Genomic DNA, 20,299 nt, shown 5'->3' with positions numbered 1-20,299 from the left:
TAGTTCTAAGCTTTGAAACCAAAACAGAGGCTTCTGGGCCTAAGAATTGAAGAGCAATTGCAGAAAGAACATTTAGATTCATGAGCTGCATTGTGCCTTCACTCTGTATCCTGTTTAACACTCTAGAGTCTGGCCATGGGTAGAGAGAATATATTATTCCATTCTCATGCTGCTGATAAAGACATACCTGAGACTAGGTAATTTTTAAAGAAAAAGAGGTTTAATGGACTCACAGTTCCATGTGGCTGGAGGTCTCACAATCATGGCAGAAGGTAAAAGGCACATCTTACATGGCAGCAGACAAAAGAGAATGAGAGCCAAGTGACAGAGAAACTTCTTATAAAGTCATCAGATCTTGTGAGACTTATTCACTACCATGAGAACAGTAAGGGAGAAACCACCCCATGACTCAATTATCTCCCACCAGGTCCCTCCCAGAACACATGGGAATTATGGGAGCTACAATTCAAGATGAGATTTGTGTGGGGACACAGCCAAACCATATCAGAGAATACCTTCAGGGAGTTGTATTTCCATTGCTGTTCTTCTGCATATACTAGGAGTCAGGAACCGAGGGTGGGATTCTACCTGGAAGAAAAGATAAGAAACTTAGGAGTCAGTTGATCTGGGGAAAGCTTTTTTCAATTATCACCTGTGACTGAGTTTAAGAGATATGTATTTGGTAAAAATGATAGGACATGGCAAGCAAAACGATTGAAGAAAGGAAGGAGTGTAGTGTGAATATCAGGCTGTTTATTGAGCTGTTTTGCCTACAGCCCTGAATAATACATGTGAAATAACAGATAAACAAAATCAAATCTCATATGATCAAGTGTTTTACTGTGTGCTGGAGATTCCAGATGTTGTAATTTTAAGATAAAGGAGACAATGAGGACTACAGGCTGAATTGGGAAGATGTTTGTCCTCTTAAAAACAAAAGGTGAAGCTTAATTCCCACCCTCACCCCCACCCTCATACCTGGGTGTGGGCTAGACTTAGTGACTCACTTTCAAAGAATGAGAGTAGGGTAAGGAAAAAGGAATAACTTTACAGTGGAGAAATTAGCCAAGGGATTGAAGTTAACATCATCAATGTTTTTATGTGGCTATCATGTTTACTGATATGATGTGATGAGAAGGACATTTCTGTGGCATTCTTTCTCAAAACCCATAACAGCAGCCTCAACATGAGTAAAACTCAGATTGGAGGACATTCTGGAGGCTGCCTGGTCAGTGCTCCTCCAGCCTGTTAAAGTCATAAAAATATTAAAAAAAAATCAAAGACCAGAGGATATTGGGGAAATATGACAACTAAATGCCATGTGGTATGCTGGATTGGATCTTAGAACTGAACAAAAGATATTTGCTAAAAAGCTGGTGAAATTCAAATAAAGCATGGAATCCTGTTAATAGTACTGTACTGTGTTGGTTTCTTAGTTTTGATAATGTACCGTGGTAATGAGAGATGTTAACAATGTGAATAATGGCACTGTCTAGGCAACTTCTCTGTAAATCTAAAATTATTCCAAAATAAAAGGTTATTAAAAATACAACAATAGCCCACAAGCCAACCAACAACCTCCCTTGGCCATGTGTCTCTGCTTTCATAGTTGAGCCTCCTGAGAGACACAGTCACTGTCCTCATTTGCTTTCTCTACCAGTTCATTCCCTAGCCCACTTCATTCCTGTTTCTGCCCTACCAGACTCCTGTCTGTGATGCTGTTGACACAGTGGCTATTTTGTTCCTTAAACTCTGTCCACCTTTAGTTAGTAAATGCCTAGGGTCTCAACTGCAGACCTTTCCTCTCTTCCCACGCATGCCCTCTGGATGATCTCATCTTCCTGTATCTTCTAATTCTGCACATTGTACACACCAATGACTCTGAACTCCATTTTTCCAGTTCAGACATTTCCCTGAAAATTCTCCTGCCTACTTGCTATGATTTGAATGCTCATCTCCTCCCAAACTCATGTTAAAATTTAATTGCCATTGTAACAATATTCAGAAATGGGACCTTTACAAGTTGATTAGGCCATGAGGGTTCCTCTCCCGTTAATGGATCAATGCTGTTATCACAGGAGTGGGTTTCTGATAAAAGGACTCTTTAGCATCTCCATCATCTTCTCTTTGCCTTTCCATCACTTCATATCACAGCAAGTCCCTCACCAGCACCTTGATATTGAACTTCCCAACTTTCAGAATTGGGAGCCAATAAATGTCTGTTTATTATACATTACCCAGGCTGTGATGATCTGTTATATCAGCACAAAACATACTAAAACGCTACTTAAAACCCCTCTTGAGTGTCCCATGGGGGACACTTACTCAAAATAGCCTCAAACCAAATTTCTTTTTCCCATCCCCTTTCCCTTAAATCTTCCTATATTCCCTACCTTGGTGAGTGGCATTGCTATTCATTCAATTGTCCAAGTTTCAAGTAAACTGGAAAGTTTATTTGAGCCATTCATTTTCCTCACTCCCCATGACCACACTAAAGACCTCTTCAATCTGTCCTCTCCTCTGGGTCTCCTGTACTGTCTTGGTTCAGGCAACCATGCATCTTCACCTGCGCAGCTGCCATAGTCCCTAACTGGAGTCTTTACTTTTACTTTTCGGGCCTTTATCCTTTACTTCTGTATCTCTTCAATCCAATCTCCATGTTTCTGAAAATAATATTTCTAAAAATAAATTCCAAACTGTTGACTCTTTTTCTTATAACCTTACATGACTGACAGGTTGAAGAATATATCCAAAGTGATATTCCCCAACACCTCTTCAGTTTCATCCTTCCCTACTCCACCACCTGTACCCTAGATTTCAGCCACAGCAAACTCCTTATAATCTTCCAGTTCTGAGACACAGCCTGCTCCCTTTCTCTCTCTGCTGACCTTTGCACAAACAGAAGGCCATTCCTTCCTTCACTATGGCCTAGTGCTGCCAAGTACAATTGTCAAGACTTAGCTTTATTTTGCCTCATCCCGAGGAAACTGAGGCACAGAGAGATTTGGTAATGTGCTCAAGGTTAACTGACCAGCAGTGGCTTTTCATTGAGGACCTTGAGCTTGTAAGAGTTTTTCATTTTTGGTTTATTTGTTTGTTTGTTTGGTGATTACACCCCAAAGAAACAAAAGGGGTTAGGGCATTTGGTCTGTTGGTTACCAAAATTCTTTATGAAGTGAGGAAGGGAAAACCAGAGTGGCATAAATGGATACTTCCTAAGTCTGAGACAGGTGAGAATAAGGGAAAAAAGGCAAAACATCTCCCAAAATGATGGACTGGTCCCAAAATTTAAAACATTAATTTATAACAATAATCCCCAAGAAAAACATCCACTTTGGCAAGTGATTCCCAAATTGGAATGGCTGATGCATGGCAAGGGAGCAAGTGCTGAGATGAAGTATGATGCTGTCCACAGAGAAGAGGGGTGGACGGCGGTGAGTTATGGCTCTAATTCCATGTGGACTGCAAGTAAATAACATAGTGCCAGAGCGAGGCTCCAGATGGTTTGTGTCGTGAGTGTGACCAGAGCTCTACAGAGGAGCTGGAGCCTGGGAATTCAAGCCAGGCCTGCAATTCACAAACCTGCCAACGTGTGTCTACTGGATGTGCCAGTTGCCCTTTGACAAATGCAGGCTTCCATGGAAACGACTGATAGCAAACTTTGGAGGCCATGTCTCATCCTGGCTAAAGTCCACTGCTTCCTGGGAGACAATTATCGATAATTTTAGGAAAATGTCAGTGAGCCTCACTAAGTTTCATATACACACGTCAGCCCATCACATCTATTGCAAAGTGAATGTTCCGGGCTGGGGGAGGTAGAATTAAAATATAAAGTGGAAATCCTTTTTAACCTCCAACTTTATACCTTATTTTGTATGGTCCCACTTCCCCACCTCCTGTCCCACCACTGCTGGGGCTACTTTGATGAGACAATAATGAGGGTTTGTTCTCATAGAAGTGTGTGAGAAATGTGGAGGCCTTTCAGAGGCCTGTGTCATCGTGGGTTAGAGCTATGGCTACCCAGCTGAAAATGTAAGTGAACTTTCCCAGTGGCTCCTGTCAGTAAAGCCAGCATCTCTAAACTGGAGCTAATTCCTTCTTCAGTGCCACTAGGAGTAGAGGAATCTCACAGGGAAATGTGTAACAGCCTGGAGTCAAAAATGAAGAAGAGGCAGCAGTGCCTCAGGCCCGAAGGGATGGAACACAAGTAACAGGTGGCAGGCAGCTTCTTGGGAACTGCAGGCCACAATGCATTCTTTAAAGACAAGGCCCATGTTGGCATCATTGTCTTTGGATGTGTGTATGACTGAGGACAAAGCACAAATACTTTCTTTCAGTTGGGGACATAGAGCTTTATGATTTATTCCCTCATTCACAAACTGCTTTTGAGAACGTATTACCTAGAGGATCAAAAAAAGAATATGTTTTATTTCCTCTTGTTATGAATCATGGAATCAACACACATTTCCTGAGCAAGTTCTACTTGCAAGGTGCTGGGTGTGGAGACACAGAGATGAAAGTTGCTGTCCCCAATACAGTGCTCTTCATCTAGCCAGAGAGACAGACTTCTTTAAAAAAAAAATGTATCTTGATAGAAGTAATTTTAAGAATCCAGTGGATCTTTCATGGAAGGAGATTTGGTGACTGAGGCAGAGGGTGAGGTGAGGGAGTAACAAGAAAGAAGCTGGTATTGCCATCTAGAGCAACATCATGGGTACTTTATGCTGAAGATTTGAGGAGCTGTGGACAACTCTCTGTAAGGGATGACACGTTGAGATAGTGTTTTATATTACTTGTCAGTTACATGGAGGATGAGGGAAGCAAGACAGGGGAAGCAGGGGAAAACAGAAAATGAAGAGAATACGCCCGATGTTCCTTTTCTTGTGTTCTAGACTTCTCATCTCTAGCAATTACACAGTGACATGGACTGGCTCTGTGTCCCCATCCGTATCTCATGTTGTATTACGGTCTTCAGTGTTAGAAGAGGGACCTGGTAGGCGGTGATTGGATCGTGGGGGAGGGCTTCCCCCTTGCTGTCCTCATGACACTGAGTAAGTTCTCATAAGATCTGATTGTTTAAACGTGTGTGGTGCTTCTCCCTTCGTTCTCTCTTTCCTGCTCTGACATGTAAAGATGTGCTTGCTTTCCCTTCACCTTCCGCCATGATTGTAAGTTTCCTGAGGCCTCCCAGCCTTGCTTCCTGTACAGCCAGTGGAACTGTGAGTCAACTAAACCTCTTTTCTCCATAAATTACCCAGTCTCAAATAGTTCTTTGTAGCGTGTGAGAATGGACTAATAAACACCAATACCAGAGCAAACAAATGTTAATTTCAAATAGCTGCTATGAGTGGCTTAAAAGTAAAATGGCTTGTCCATCCATAGATCTCTTAGGCTGCCTTCCCCAGGATTAGAGGCCCATCTGCTTGCCATGGGACTCAACATATGATAAACCTTCCTGTGTTGTCCTACTGGTAATTTGTGGTCTGCCCCCTAGGTCTTGGGGCGGGAAGATGGCCTAAGTAACCAAGGATCTCTCTCTCCATGCCAGGGAGGCAGGGGGCTTGAGGGCTTTCTGCTCCTGGGCTGGCACAGGCTCTTATTTTTCTCATGCTAAATTGTTGGAGAAGTGGTTGAAATCAGAAGCAAAATGCCACATTGTACGCCCACTGAAGTCTGGGCTCAAGGGAAAGGAAAATGATTGCCAGCGTGTTCGCTGTTCCCAATCCACTCCTGGACCTTAAGCTGTCTTGAACAGAGTTGCCAAACAGCTTGGTAGAGACTGGCCTTTGGGTGGGTGTGGGCAGGAGATGGGAGGCGGGAGAGGAGCAGTTTGCTCTCCACCTTGATTTCTTCTTCAGAAGCAGATCCCTTTCTGCAGGGCTCTGGGATCCTCTACAGCAGGGTAAGTCTTTGACTTTGCATGAGAACTTACTGGCATATATGCCATTTGACTATATATATGCAAATAAAAGTCTGTTTAAGCTGATTTAGAGTTTACTCTCTTGGTAAGATCAAATCCAGTCGCAAAGCCTTAGAAAGGAATTATTGTAAAAGAATGATAGTATCTTTTTGTGGACTGTCGGGTGGCATTCTAAATTTTTATGTGGAAAAGGGAGATTATCAGGAGGTGGTAATTTAGGCATCTGGCAGTGACAAAGCACCGTGGAAAGAACAGTGTCTGGGGCCCGGTAGACTAGGGTTCTGGTCCCAGTTGGAATTCAGTTGTTATCTTGTACAAATCCCTTCCCTTCCTTAGCTTTGTTCACCATAAAGGAAACAAGGGTGTTAATCCTTCAAGTCAGTACAACTGTTAGATTTTCCGGTGGAGCTGACTGAGGCCCGAAGAACTGAAAATACTTATTTATGCAAGGTCTCAGAGTGAGGTGTCAGAGCCATGAGCAAACCTCATTCTCTCTGTTCCGTAGGGAAGGCACTAGGGTTCCACCTGGGCCTATGTGTGTGCTGCACTGTGGGGCAGTGGGAGAGGCCACTGCAAGGTCTCAGGTCATCAGTGTGTCCTCTTGTGTGGGTGCTGATGTGAGGATGAGCTGTCACTGATAAAAACAGAGTAGTGCTGGGGAGTAGAGCACAGCAGCGCCTTCTGGCTTTTCCACAGTGTAATAATACCACAAGATCATGGTCTGTAAATGGCACAGGGGCCAGAAAGGGAGGGTCCTCTTTTGCGCTTGAAGGGCTAGTAGAGAATTGATTCCTACCATGTGTTTGCATGCTTCTGCCATTTGCTTTTTAAACATGCACAGGTTTGTCTGGGATTTTGGCAGAATAGCAAGACCTTTCAAAATGACCACAGTGATCTAGGCTGATTTATAACGTGTTGCCTTGAAAAGTACATGCTCAGAGTCAGGCTTGGTGCATTCTAGGATGATGCCATGTTCTCCAGACAACAGTAGGCTTACGTGACTCTGTAGATGGTTCCTTCGGCACCCATTCAGTGGTGTGGGTGAGAGCTGAAGTCCTTGGCTTCTCTGTTGTTCCTGAGTCACTGACGTTTTCTGTAGCAGAGGAAAGGGACAGAAGTTGCTGCATTTTGGGCAAATTGAAGGGAGTAGATAAAATGCTGACTGTTACTTTATAGGAAGCAAGAAATGAGTCTTCAGGAATAGAGTTCAAAGCAAAATTACCTTAATCCTTAATTTTTTTGTTTCAATTTTTAAGTAATATGTCATTTCATAGTAACAATAATAGCAAATGGTTATAAAACTCTGAGTGTCCCTCTTTCAAGTGCTTTATTAACTTTCAAGCCTCACAGCAACCTCACATGGCAGGCATTATTCTTATTCCCATTTGAAAGGGGAGAATCAAGGTATGGAGACATAAGTACCTTGCCCAAGTGTCAGAGCTGAAATCCAGACCCAGGCAGTTAGGCTCCAGGTCTGGGCTTGTAAGCACCACAGCATGCTGCTTCTCTGAAAAGCAAAAGCCAAACAACACACTCAGTCTTCTAGTAACAAATAGCAGCTCCTTGTTCCCCCCATCTCACCCCTGACTTTTGTTTTCCAGAAGCAGCCGCTTATATCCTTCCTGCCACTTCCTCTGGCAGTTATTTCCATATTTCCAAAAATCACATTTACTCTCTTTTTTCTTATTTTTCTCAATTTTAGATATTATTTATTTACGTTGTTCAATGGAAGATGAAGATTTAGTTCTCTACGCCATCCCCTGCCCCTTCCTTAAACACACACACGTCATCTCCCCACTCGCCATTTAAAGCAACAGCACCATTTTTTAGTTAAATCAATATTTAGTGCCTTGCATTATATAATCATGTGAATATTACTCAAAGATGAACCATACAATATGATATTACTCATTATCTTTCTTTGCAACATCCCGTAGCCAGTAATTCCCTCCTTTGTTTCCTACCGTCATCTGTACAGCTAATGCTAGTTCTGCTGCTTTTCTAACAGAGCTATAAAGCACTTCTCAATATGAACATATACTTCAGGCAATCTTTCAGGTTCCGTTTTTTCTCAGAGTTATTCCTCCTGGAGCCATCTGTCCTGTTCTTCTATGCCAGTCAAGACTGTTTATGCTGTAGCACTGAGGCATACCCGTTATCCTAGGATTTATCTTCATTATCATCCTGGGAATTCCCTTCATTGGACTCCTAAGTTGGGTCCCTGGTTTCTTGAATCTCATGTCTTTCTCTTAGTTTAGTCTCTCATATGGAGGGTTTATATCTTCTGGTAGGTCCCTAAGAAAAAAACAAGTAATAAAAAGTTTTGAAGACCTAACATGGTTTAAAATATTTTTATTCTACTCTCACATTTGCTTTCAGTTTGGGTATAGATTTATAGACTGCATACAATATTTTGTTCTAATTTTAAGGCATTTCTCCATTATCATTTGGCTCCTAATTCTACTTTTTGAGAAGTATGCAACCCTCCTTTCTTCCTAATTCTTTGTATGGAACAATTGTTTTTCTCTGGAAACTTTTAGGGATTTCTCTTTATCCTACATTTCATGATGATATGCTTTGATGGGTCTCTTTTATAAATTAACATGCTGGGCATGGAATATTTCCTTTCAATCTGGAGAGCCATATCTCTTGGCACAATAATATTTTCTTAAATTTTTTCTACAGTTTCTTTCTCTGATTATTCTTTCAGATGATCTCATCAGTTGGATGTTGATTTCATGGATTTATTCTTTAATTCTCTAACTTACTTTTTCAGTGTCTTCTCATCAGCTTTTTTGCTGTGTTTTTCAGGACCTTTCCTTGAGGTTAATCTTCTATTCATTCTATTAAATTTTTAAATGATGCTTTTAAGTGCTCTAATATTTTTAGTTGTAAGAGATTTTCTTGTTTGCTCCTCCTGTTAATAGCACTCTTTTTGCACAGATTCAATATCTTTTCTTACAGCTGAGATTTAATTGTTTTTTTTTTTCTGATTTCTCAATTGCTTCTGCTTCTCCTGGGGTTATTTCTTTTTCCTTTTTGCTTTAGTTTTTTGTTTGTTTGTTTGAACTCATAATAGAAACTTAGCACAAATGTCTTAGTGCAAGTAAATGGGACAGACTCAGTTTTAAGTTCAAACCTTAAAAATCTTATTTGAACCTGTGGGTACATTTACTGGCTGTGATACTGGGGGGAGGAGGGTTTGCCAATGGTGGGTTTGCCTTGGGGTTATTGGGTGAGGACCTAGATGTTTCACTGGGTTCCCAACTTAAGATTTTTCTTCCCTTGGGGAAGATCAGATTCCCCTGAGAAGGGTTCTAGTTCTCCAGTCCCCTGCCTAGGGCATACAAGTCTGGCTCCTGGTGTTTTGGCTGCTGAACAGGGAAAGATGGTGGATTTCACTGTTTCATGTGCATGTGTTTATTTATGCCACCTTCTTTTTCTTTTAATGCCTCACCCCTGCCTTCAGCTGAGCCTGGTGTCCTCCAGTATCTTTGAAAAATAAACCTGTTTGTGCCTGAATGGACCAAAGGCAATTGCTTGACTGTATGGGCTAAGGGGAGAGTCTGGGGTCTACTTCTTACATAAGTGTCGGACAATCTTCCTATTTTCAGGCTCATCCCGCACCAGCCTTGAGATACACAATACCCTCTCATCTCTATGACTGGAGGGTGTTGATATACACAACTGGGTTGTACTGGTTAAATCAGTTGACATCCATGGGTTCCACAGTCCCTGAACTAGCAGTTGGATTTTAGTAACCACTCAATTATCTACTTTTTATTCCCTAAATTTCATTGACCATCTCTTGTCTGCTGTAATACTGCTTTCATTTTCTTTGTCATTATAGTTTTATATCTTTTATATTATTTTATTTTAATGCCACTTTAGGAAGAAGTGGAGATGAGTGTCTATTTGACTTTCAACAAATCTCTTCATCCACATGTTGGCTTTCTATGTTTAAAACACCTGAAAACATCAACCCCTATTTCCCTTACAGGATAATGTTTAGGGATCACCAACATATCTCATGTACATGTCAATTAGGAAACAATTTCTGATTGTTAGAGCATTGGGGGATTCAAAGGGTATGCCTGACCCAATTTCTGACCTCAGGGGAAGAACAGACAGTGCTTACAGAGGAGAAGATGTACAATGTGGTCAGTAAAGGAGAAATTTCTGGGATTGGAGGTAAGGAGGAGTCACAGAGTAGGCAACTTTTGAGTTGTACTCTGAAGTTAGAAATGGTGCTTGTCTTGGAAGAGGAGAATAGAGCATTCTCAGTGGTAGAAACAGGTCAGAAAATGCTTGGAGCAAGAATTTACCAGACAACAAGGAGGAAATAGGGAGGAAGCCAGCAATAGCAGAGTGCTCTTGGGATTCTTCTTGGGAAGATAAGACCAGAAAGACAATTAGAAATAGTTGGGAGAAGTTTATCTGTCAGGAGAGAAGGCATAGACTTATGTCTAGGGACTTGATCTCCTTCAGTTGTTGTAAGGAGATGAAGAAGTAGCTATGCACAGTTTTTTCACAATTTCACTCCAGAAGTTGGGAATTTCAGTAAGGTCCTTCAAAAAGCTTCAGTCAAAGAGAAACAGCTACCCCAGTTGCTCCAACGTCCTGCTGGCCTTCAAGAATGACCTGAGGTGGGTTCCTTGTCATGGGGCTATCCTAGGAGAGGAAGTGGATTTGCCAGCACAGTGCAGCACCTCCTGAGAACTCCTACTGAAGATGAGCAGAGAGAAGCCATCCTGGGCTCTTGAGTGACCGAGTGAAGTGAAGCCTGGAGGGGAGACAATTGGGCTGGACAAGTATTGATTAGAAAGCATGAAACCTCACTGACATATTGATAGGATGATGGTATCCAATAAATATCTTAAGAGTTTTATTATTTTTCATCTTTTCACACTAACGTTACCAAGTTGCTTCTTTTGCAGTAATTTGTTGAAAATTAAGGAGCAATTCCTGTTTACACTTGGTGGACTGAATACCTGCATTTGCTCTGATTCCAATTGATACGCAGCCTGAAGGCTTAGAACTCAGTCCACCCAACATCTCAGATTTCAGTACATAGGTAACAGGCCCTCTCCCCTTATAATAATAAGAGTTACTAATTTAAATACTCTGCATACTTTAGAAAAGAGTATAATTGATGCTTATATTAATGGCATAAGTGGAGAGAAATGAGTACTCTTTCTGGTTAAAGTCCACCAAAGACCATTTGTGAGATAGAGGGAACGTGGTGAAGAAGATTATTATGGGGATGTCTAATTTTCCAGGTTGACCAGATTGTCCAGATTTCCAGTTCATTGCTGGTAATTGCATTCATTAGTGCCTCTCATTTGCTACTGTCACCCAAATTAATTTTTGAAATATGGAGATAATCGCAGCTCTGTTCTTTACAATTATAAACATCTCTTCACCATAGTTCATATAGAAACAGCTTAATTTAAAAATAATCGCATTCCAAATACATAAGTATACAGGTTATGGTTTTGAAATTATGACTTAAAAGAAAGGAAAAATTTGCCCAGACAAGTTAAAAAAAAAAGCAAGTCACAATAAAGGATGCAGTTTTAGATTCTAATCCAAACCAGAAAATAAATATCTATGAGCTTACACTGATATAAATAAATTATTGAGTAAAATAAGTGAGGAAGTGTAGGCAAATCTCCCATGCAGAATTCCAAATAATGCATGTAGAAATTCTTCCCTCAAGCAGGGGAGCCTAACTCTTCACTGCTGAGATCTTAGCTAAGAAGTGATTAATAATAGTAACTTCTTCCAAGAGCACAGTATTGAAAGGAGTGGGGGAGTAATTTTACAGTGGAAAACATGAAAAATACCACCTTAGCCAAGTGATAAAAATTAACATCAACAGTGATAAGTCATGTTGCTAGTACATATTCTTAACATGATGTGATACAATTGGCAATTCACCTATGTGGCCTCCCTCCCAATAACCCATAACCCCAGTTTAATCATGAGAAAAAAACATCAGAAAAATCCCAATAGAAGAACTGTGTGAAGCTGTTCTTGAGTTGCTACAAAGGAATACCTGAGACTGGGTAATTTATGAAGAAAGAGGTTTAGTTGGCTCATGATTCTGCAGACTATACAAGCATAGTGCTAACATCTTCTTGGCTTTCAGAGATGCCTCAAGGAGCTTTTACTAATGGTGGAAGGTGATGGGGAAGCAGGCAGGTCACAAGGTGAGAGCAGAAGCATGAGAGTGAGGGGGAAGATGCCACACACTCATAAACAGCCATATCTCTGAGAATTCATTCACTATGGTGAGGATAGTACTAAGGGGATGGCGCTAAACTGTTCATGAGAAATTTGCCCCCATGATCCCATCACCTCCCACCAGACCCCACCTCCAATACTGGAGATTATAATTCAACATGAGATTTAGAGCTAACAACATCCAGACTATATCAAGAGCATTCTACAAGATACCCACCCAATGTTTCCAAAACTGTCAATATAAATTTTAAAAAATCAGAGAAACTGTCACATAAAGAGGAGCCAAAAGACACATGACAATTAGAGGTGATATGGTATCCTGGGTAGGATCTTAGAGCAGTAAAAGGACATGGGGTCAAAACTAAGGACATCTGAATACACTATGGCCTTTTATTAATAATAATTTACCAGTGTTGGTTTATTAATTATGACCAATGTACCATAGTGATGTAAGATGTTAATAGTAGGAGAAATTGGGTATGGGGTATATGGGAAGTCTCTGTATCATCTTCACAATTTTTCTGTAAATATAAAACTCTTCTAAAGTAGATAATGTAAATAAATAAAATAAAAGGTTTATTTTTATTATAGTAAATATTTGGTATTATTTATAATATATAATAATTTATATTATATATTTATAACATAAATATACCAAATAATATATATTTGGTATTATTTATAATACCAAAAGTGTATTGTGAATCTACTTATATAAAAACAAACTAATTCTAAATTATGCATGTAATATATGTCAATATCAATACAAATACTTGAAAAAATCTAAAGAGGGCATGGGAAATAGGATTTTTGGAGAAGGAACAATTAAGGGGACTTTTATTTTTACTGTACATAGTTACAAGTTTTGCAAATATGTATGATATACATGTATTATACATATGTATGTATGATATATGTATTGTTATACATGTAATTAAAATTATACATGAAAAAGGGAAAAGCAAAGTGAATATTTTTCTAACCTTAGACCTTGTTTTTGCTTTTAAAGCCAAGTGTGATGCAGACAGTAGCAGTGGGGAGGTAACTGCAGCTCTTGATCTGAAATCTCTAACAATATCCCTATTCACTCCTTCAGCAGTCCCATGCTTCTCTCTCCAAAGTTAGACTGGCATCTTCATAAGATCAGATTGTGTTTTGAAGTATGCAAGAGAGGTAATGGGCTACTTGGTTTGGGTCTTTCCTACGAGGACGCTTCAGCCTCAAGGGTTTCATTTCTTGAAACTGCACTGAATTAGTTTGCATCTTAGAAATTAGCCAAAGTACCAGGAATGTTTCTAGCTGGGATAGCATTGTTTGGCCTTCCCAAAGCCTTATTCAACTCAGCTATTCCAAATTGTCAGTGGCTTCCTTCCAGAGTGGCTGGGGCTGTCTGAGATGAGTTCAGAGTCACTTCAGGGGCATGTCACTTTCTTACAAGTGCAGATATGAAGCCCAGAAGAACTGATTGTTACAATAGGTTCCAGTTACAATAGACTTGGCCTTGACCATGAGGTGGATTGGGGGAAGGAAAAGTCAACCCTCCTGGCTATGGGGCTGCTGAGAGGCAGCCAGCAGCCCATCAAGAGTGTGATGAACTTGGATCCCATCAAGTCTGACATCCAGATTGACAAGAGTTTCTCTGGGAAAGGAAGATGGCGACATGTAGAAATGGTATGGCAGCAGGAGTCTCTAGAAAAGAGGGTTATTATTATTATTATTATTATTATACAATTGCCTTTATTAAAGGAGATAAAACCTGTTCAGGTTGAAGCAGGAGCCTACCCATCTCTGCTACACTCTTACAATGAAGCCAGGAATAACCCACAGAATATAGACAAAGTTTCCCAATTGAGTAGTCAAAGTCTGGTTTGAACTTTTTACTCTATTTTATTGTCTTAGTTTCCTATAACTGCTGTAACAAATTACCACAAACTTGGTTGCTTTAAATAATGCAAATTAATTCTCTTTTAGTTTTGGAAGTGAGAAATCTGAAATCAGTCTCACTGGGCTAAAGTTGTGGCATCAGTAGCCCTGGTCCTTTCTAGAAACTCTAGGGGAGTGTGTTAGTCAATTTTCATGCTGCTGATAAAAACATACCTAAGACTGGGGAAATCACAAAGGAAAAAGGTTTAATGGAGAACTGACAGTTCCACGTGGCTGGGGAAGCCTCACAGTCATGGTGGAAGGCAAGGAGGAGCAAGTCACATGTGAACAGTGGCAGGCAAACAGAGAGCTTATGCAGGGAAACTCCCATTTTTAAACCCATCAGATCTCGTGAGACCCATTCACTATCATGAGAACAGCACGGGAAAGACCCACTCCCATGATTCAATCATCTCCCGCCAAGTCCCTCCCACAACGTGTGGAAATTATGGGAGCTAGGAGATGACATTTGGTCGGGGACACAGAGCCAAATCATATCAGGGAGAATTTGCTTCCTTACCTTTTCTGTATCTCTTGTATCTTTCTGCTGCTTGGGGGCCACATGGGTGCCCAGGCCTTAGCTCCCACCAGGTCTCTGGCAAGACCAAGTCTAGACAAAACTTGCTGTTGAGAAGGGAACCCTCACTCTGCACCAGGTTTCATTCTCTTTAGCTCAGGACTCAGCAGATCCAAACTGTAGGTTGGAGATATAAACAGACAAGGTTGAGAAAGGCAAGCGCCAAAGCAACGCAGGTGACTTACTCCACTGACCTGCCAGGGAGGCAGATGCTGGGTCTCATTTTGTTCTCTCCTGCCCCAGCATCCACAAAGCCCTGCATGTTGTTTTAGTAATAAAACCTCAATTTTTTTTTTAGCAGTGTTACTTCCTTTAACTTACCCAATTTCTATGCCACAGGTACTATTACTTTTCCTACTTTGAGATAAAGAAATTTAGAGAGAGAAAATGACCTACCCAAGGTTACTGCAAGCAACTGGTAGTCTGAGGCTCAGGCTGCATGGTGCTCTCAGGTCTCACCGTAAGAGATGTCAACAATTTGAATAAACAGTGCATTTTCAAGTGGGGTGGACTTACTGCCTATATTAATGGCAAAAGAGGAGTGAATGTGACTTCTTTTCTGGATAAAAGAAAATCAGACCAAAAACCACCTGCATACAAATGCTCACACGTGGGACCAGGCATCCCATTTATCATCACTGAAAGGTGCCTGAACCGCAGAAATCTTTTTTGAGCAAGAAGCTTGTCCTGGAATGTTGCCCTTCTTCACAATGGTCTTCAGGGCAGAAGTATTCCCTGCAAGCCCAGAGTATTTTAATACGTGTTTTATACAACCAACCATTAGAATAAAGTTCTAAGTGGCTGCAGTAAGCTACTTTTACCATATATAAGAAGCTTTTAAAAAAAACAAGAATGATTAACAGCAACAACACAAATCAGCTATTTAACCCACAAAATTCCATTTTGTGTAATAGGATTATGAGAGTATGTGTTTCAACAATCTATTTATTAGAAAAACTTAGAGAAAAATTGTTGCCTTGAGTATTTTTTTTTAGTACCTCATAGTGTCCAGCACAGGAGCTTGCAACAAAGTAAACAAAATGCTCAGTAAGTGTTTCACTGGCTAAATGTAGTTAACAACACCTTCATCCATGTAAATATCAGTTATCTTCTAAATGAGATGTCTTTCTTAAACAACTATCATAATGGTACTCTTCATTGTGTGTAAGATGCAGATTTTTAGCATCATGTTCAAAGTTCTTTGAATTCTGGCTCCAGCCCACCTTGCCAACTTCCTTCCCTGTATACTGTGACTATATGATATTGACCTAACCCTCCAAAATACTTGAACTTCCTTGCCTCCATGCTTTTGTTTTTGTTTTTTCTACCTAACATGTTCTTTTTCCCTTGTCTGTTACAATCCCTTCAAAACCAAATTCAAATTTAATTTCCTCTGTGAAGCCACACCCAGTTGTTACCACTCAGAATAAACTCTACCCGCTCTTCGGCCTGGTCTATAAACTGTGTGTAGTTCTAATGTAGCCCTCATCACAGTCTGCTGTAGGTTCCGGTTAGAGGTGTATATTTTGCTCCACAATCCACCATTCTCTGCTTCTTGAAGACACACTCTCTTGTCTTATATTCTTTTGAATCTTCCAGTTACCAAGAGACTCACATATATTAAATGCTTAATAAATATTGATTTAATTCAGTGATTTTATAACTGAGCTACACAGTAGAAGAATATAGGGTAGTTTTCTAAAAATACCAACTCTTACACCCCACCTTAAAATGAATAAGTCAAAATATCTGGGATTTGGGGCCCAAACATTGATGTGTTAATAAAGCCTCTCACATAGTTCCATTGTGGGCAGAGATGAGCTTTAAGGTCTGTTAGCTGGAAGGTAGCCCTCTCCTAACTCACAGTTTTTCCTGGCCTTGATCACCCACATCTCTAAAGACAAATCCTTGCACCTGGAAAAGTTTTGACTTCACCATGACTTTGAAGTGAACTTTAACTTCTAAAGCAATCTGTGATGACACAAAGGCAGGTGAGATGTATAGTTGAGAGCTCAGCCCCACATATGGAAATGGTTTGTTGCACTCTGGAATGTACCTGTGGAAAAGGTAGTTTTGAAAATGTGAGTAGCAGACGCTCCTGTTCATACACATGCAATTGACCGATTATGGTGTGCAATCACTTCCCAAATTCAAAATCAGTTGTCTTGCAGAGGTTTTTACCTTCATCAGGTGTGTGGTGCCAACATGTGAATTGGCAGACCAGGCCTTTTATGTAGCCTTGTGGAGGCTTGCCCCAGGCTGCCATGCCTTGCTTTCTGTCCTCCTGTCTTTACAGGTGGAACGGGTAATGTTTCTCTATGCCAGTACATCTAGTTCCTACGAAGCAAGGCTACTGGCACTGTGTCAGTGGTTAAAACATGTATTACTGGGCTCTATCCCCAGAGTTTATGATTTAGTAGGTTTGGGATAAAACCCAAGAATTTGCATTCCTAAATTCCCGGGTGATGCTAATGCTGTTGTACTAGTGACCACACTCTGAAAACCATTTCTCTAGAAACAAGAACAAAAAGAGAATAGAAAGAAAAAGAATTGATTTGGTTCTTAAAGTGGTATAGATTAAGGTTATAATTGCTTATCAAGGCTATGAGGAATGAGGAATGGCTAAGATTCTTTTTTTTTTTTTTTTTTTTTTTTTTGAAATAGAGTCTTGCTCTGTCCTGTTACCCAGGCTGGAGTGCAATGGCACAATCTTGACTCACTGCAACCTTTGCCTCCCAGATTCAAGCAATTCTCCTGCCTCAGCCTCCCAAGTAGCTAGGTTTATAGGCACGCACCACCACACTCGGCTATTTTTTTTGTATTTTAATAGAGATGGACTTCACTAAACTCCTGACCCCAGCCTCAGCCTCCCAAAGGTGGCTCTAATTCTTAATGGTTCAAGAACTATCCCATCGCTAGCCCAATGTTACCTTTTAGCAACAAAACATAGGGAGTGGAAGTATACATGATTTGTACTGTGAGCTTCTCTGAGGTATGAGTATGTGGATGAAGTTATGCTGTGAGATGAGAATTTAAAAGGCAATTATATGTATCGGCTACAGAATTTTTTTTGTTACAAGTGTGAAGCTTTCTCATTGAACAAAACAGTCTTTTTCTAATAAGAAAACCAACTGTGCTTAGCATGACCCTTACCAAACACATAAAGCTCAAGGCCTCTGCCTGAACCTCTTAACAGATGGAAGGCTCTTAGCTGCCTCCAGAAGCTGTTATACAGTGAGAAGAGTGAATGGAAGAAATATAAAACAACAACAAAAAAGAAGCTGTTTCTCTGATTTACAACTATCAGTGTTATCTACTGTTTGCATCAAGTAATAACTCTTGTAGGACATTAAATAGGTACTAAAAAAAACCCAAGGACAAAAGATTGATCAACCCTGTGTTTTCTCAATAACCCAACAGAACTCATCACCTGCCATAATCCCAGAAAGCTGCAGTCACAGGCTAGGACTGTAAAGATTAAAAATGAATCTGAGAGATGATCCCATCATCGAGAAGTGACACTTTATTTTGTGAATATAGGAAAGACAGAGCTGGCAAAACAAATGATAACATAACATTAAGGGAGAACAGGAGTGCAGAGAAGCAGGTGTTTGGAGAATCGAATTCCTGTACAGAGTAAACACTTAAGCTGATGCCAACGTGAAAACAAGGCAAATCCTTAGAATTCTAGTAATAGAAGAACAGGATTTTAGGCTTTACAAATATTGGACTGGTGCTTTTCTAGGTCTTCAAATTCATTTTCTTCGGCTTTTTCTTCACAAGCTTGTCCTCATAAATATCTAGCCTAATCTGTTCTATCCAGTAGCACATAGAGTACAACCTGGGATAGAAGACAGGATGGTGAAGAGCTGCACACTTTAACACCAAACAGCCCTGGGCTTTGGGAGGATGGTTTCTACATCTCTGCCATCCTCATCCAAGCAGACACTGAAAAAATATGTATTTTGGGCAGGGAGGAGAAGAGTAGCGCCTATAAGGAAGACAGGAGACGCGACATTTACTTAGAGCATTTATGTCTCTCAGGTAAACTCCCCAATTACATAGAAGTTGCCCACTAAAGAGTTCGTGGGATTGGGTGCGGTGGCTCACACATGTAATCCCAGCACTTTGGGAGGCTGAGGCAGGAGGATCACTTGAGGTCAAGAGTTTGAGACTAGCCTAGCCAACATGGTGAAACCCTGTCTCTACTAAAAATACAAAACTTAGCTGGGCCTGGTGACACCCGCTTGTAATCCCAGCTACTCTGGAGGCTGTGGTGAGAGAATCACTTGAACCCAGGAGGCGGAGATTGCAGTGAACTGAGATGACTCCATTGTAATCCAGCCTGGGCGACAGAGCATGACTCTTGTTTCAAAAAGAAAAAAAAAAAGAGTTCAGTGCTATTCCTGGAGTCAGGAACAGTGGAGAGGCCCCACTTCCTACCCACTTTTCTTCTCTCTGCAGGGGAAAATATTCTTGCTGAACCCTGATTTAAGAGATCCTCCAGATCTCTCTGTTTTCCACCCAGCAAAGGATTTAAGATCTTTTTAAATTGTACTTTTTTAAGTACTAAAATGTTATTTTGAGGCCTTTTTAGGTGAGATATTTAGATTTTTTTTTTTATATCCAAATTCTTGTTGGTTAAATGCAAAAAAAGTCTAAAAAATAATGTTTACAAAGACCCAACTTAAATACATCTGGTGAAATTAAGCATAATTTATTTTAAAATTAGTTTAAAAATGTTTGCAGTGCTTGTCCCAACTTTTCTAGATGTTACAACAAGTAAACACCATTAGATCAAATTTAATTTGGTTTGGCATTTTAGCCAACTTATACCTTGATTTTATTTTTTGGCTGTAATAAGATTTACTTGGGTATGGGAGGTGGTCTTAGAAGTGTTAATTTTAGCTTTTATTTTCAATGCAACCACATGCACCAAGGCATTTTCTTATTGTAAACTGAGTTAGATAAACTTTCAGTGTTACTCTGCTTCATTAAACCAGGAAGTTTAGACACCCTAACAAAAAGAATATGTAATTTCATTTCATGTTGGCATCAGTGGTGGTATTGTGTATAAGGCTTTTAGTACTGGTAGCTGGAATTCTCCATGGGAGATTGATAAAAGACGGATGACAATAAAAAGGGTATCAGAAACTAAAACCAAAATGTGAGATGGACTCTAGAATCAAGGGCACTATTTACTAAGGCAGAAACTTGAGATTTGGCCTTCAAAGCTCAGAAGAGACTGAGATGGGGCTCCCTAAATAGCACAGCAGGTAGCAGGAGGAAACAGGATAAGCCAGGGAAAGGAAGGGTTTCCCCAGCTTCCAGACTGGCAGGGAGAAGAAGTGCTTTATGGAATGTGCAGGGCTTTATGTTACTGTTCAAAAGTAGTTTTCTGTATAATTTCGAATGCCAGGGAAATGTGTCAATCTAGCTCCTTTTTGGGGGACTGAACGATACAAGTTATAGTTAATCAAGTTAAACTAAAGGAGAGACCAATGTCGGAGTTGACATTGATCCTTATAACACCAAGGCCTTGTTTGATTCTTGTGAATTCTTTGTGTTAACAAAGGTGGTGTTAAGGGTTTCCACCTTCCTTTTTATGCAAAGGATGATTTTTGTCTTTGCCT

At 40.3% G+C, this 20,299-nt stretch overlaps 1 long non-coding RNA gene across 2 annotated transcripts; it reads right to left on the bottom strand.

Moving 5' to 3' along the window:
* Positions 1-508: 508 nt before the first annotated feature.
* LOC105732842 (uncharacterized) lies at positions 509-7,706 on the bottom strand. 2 transcript variants are annotated; one of them, XR_001111078.1, is made up of 4 exons: positions 7,638-7,706; positions 7,343-7,427; positions 6,918-7,013; positions 509-588 (listed from the first exon to the last, which is right to left on the bottom strand). It is a non-coding gene; the product is annotated as an uncharacterized LOC105732842 (long non-coding RNA). The 2 variants fall into 2 exon arrangements; XR_010337983.1 differs by lacking the exon at positions 7,638-7,706 and having other exon boundaries at positions 7,343-7,598.
* Positions 7,707-20,299: the final 12,593 nt, after the last annotated feature.

Source organism: Aotus nancymaae, unplaced genomic scaffold (genome assembly GCF_030222135.1).
Source record: "Aotus nancymaae isolate 86718 unplaced genomic scaffold, 86718_ANA_hifiasm-v0.15.2.pri h1tg000057l, whole genome shotgun sequence".
In the NCBI taxonomy this organism is placed as follows: Eukaryota; Metazoa; Chordata; class Mammalia; order Primates; family Aotidae; genus Aotus; species Aotus nancymaae.
This window is presented reverse-complemented; position numbering and strand designations above follow the sequence as displayed.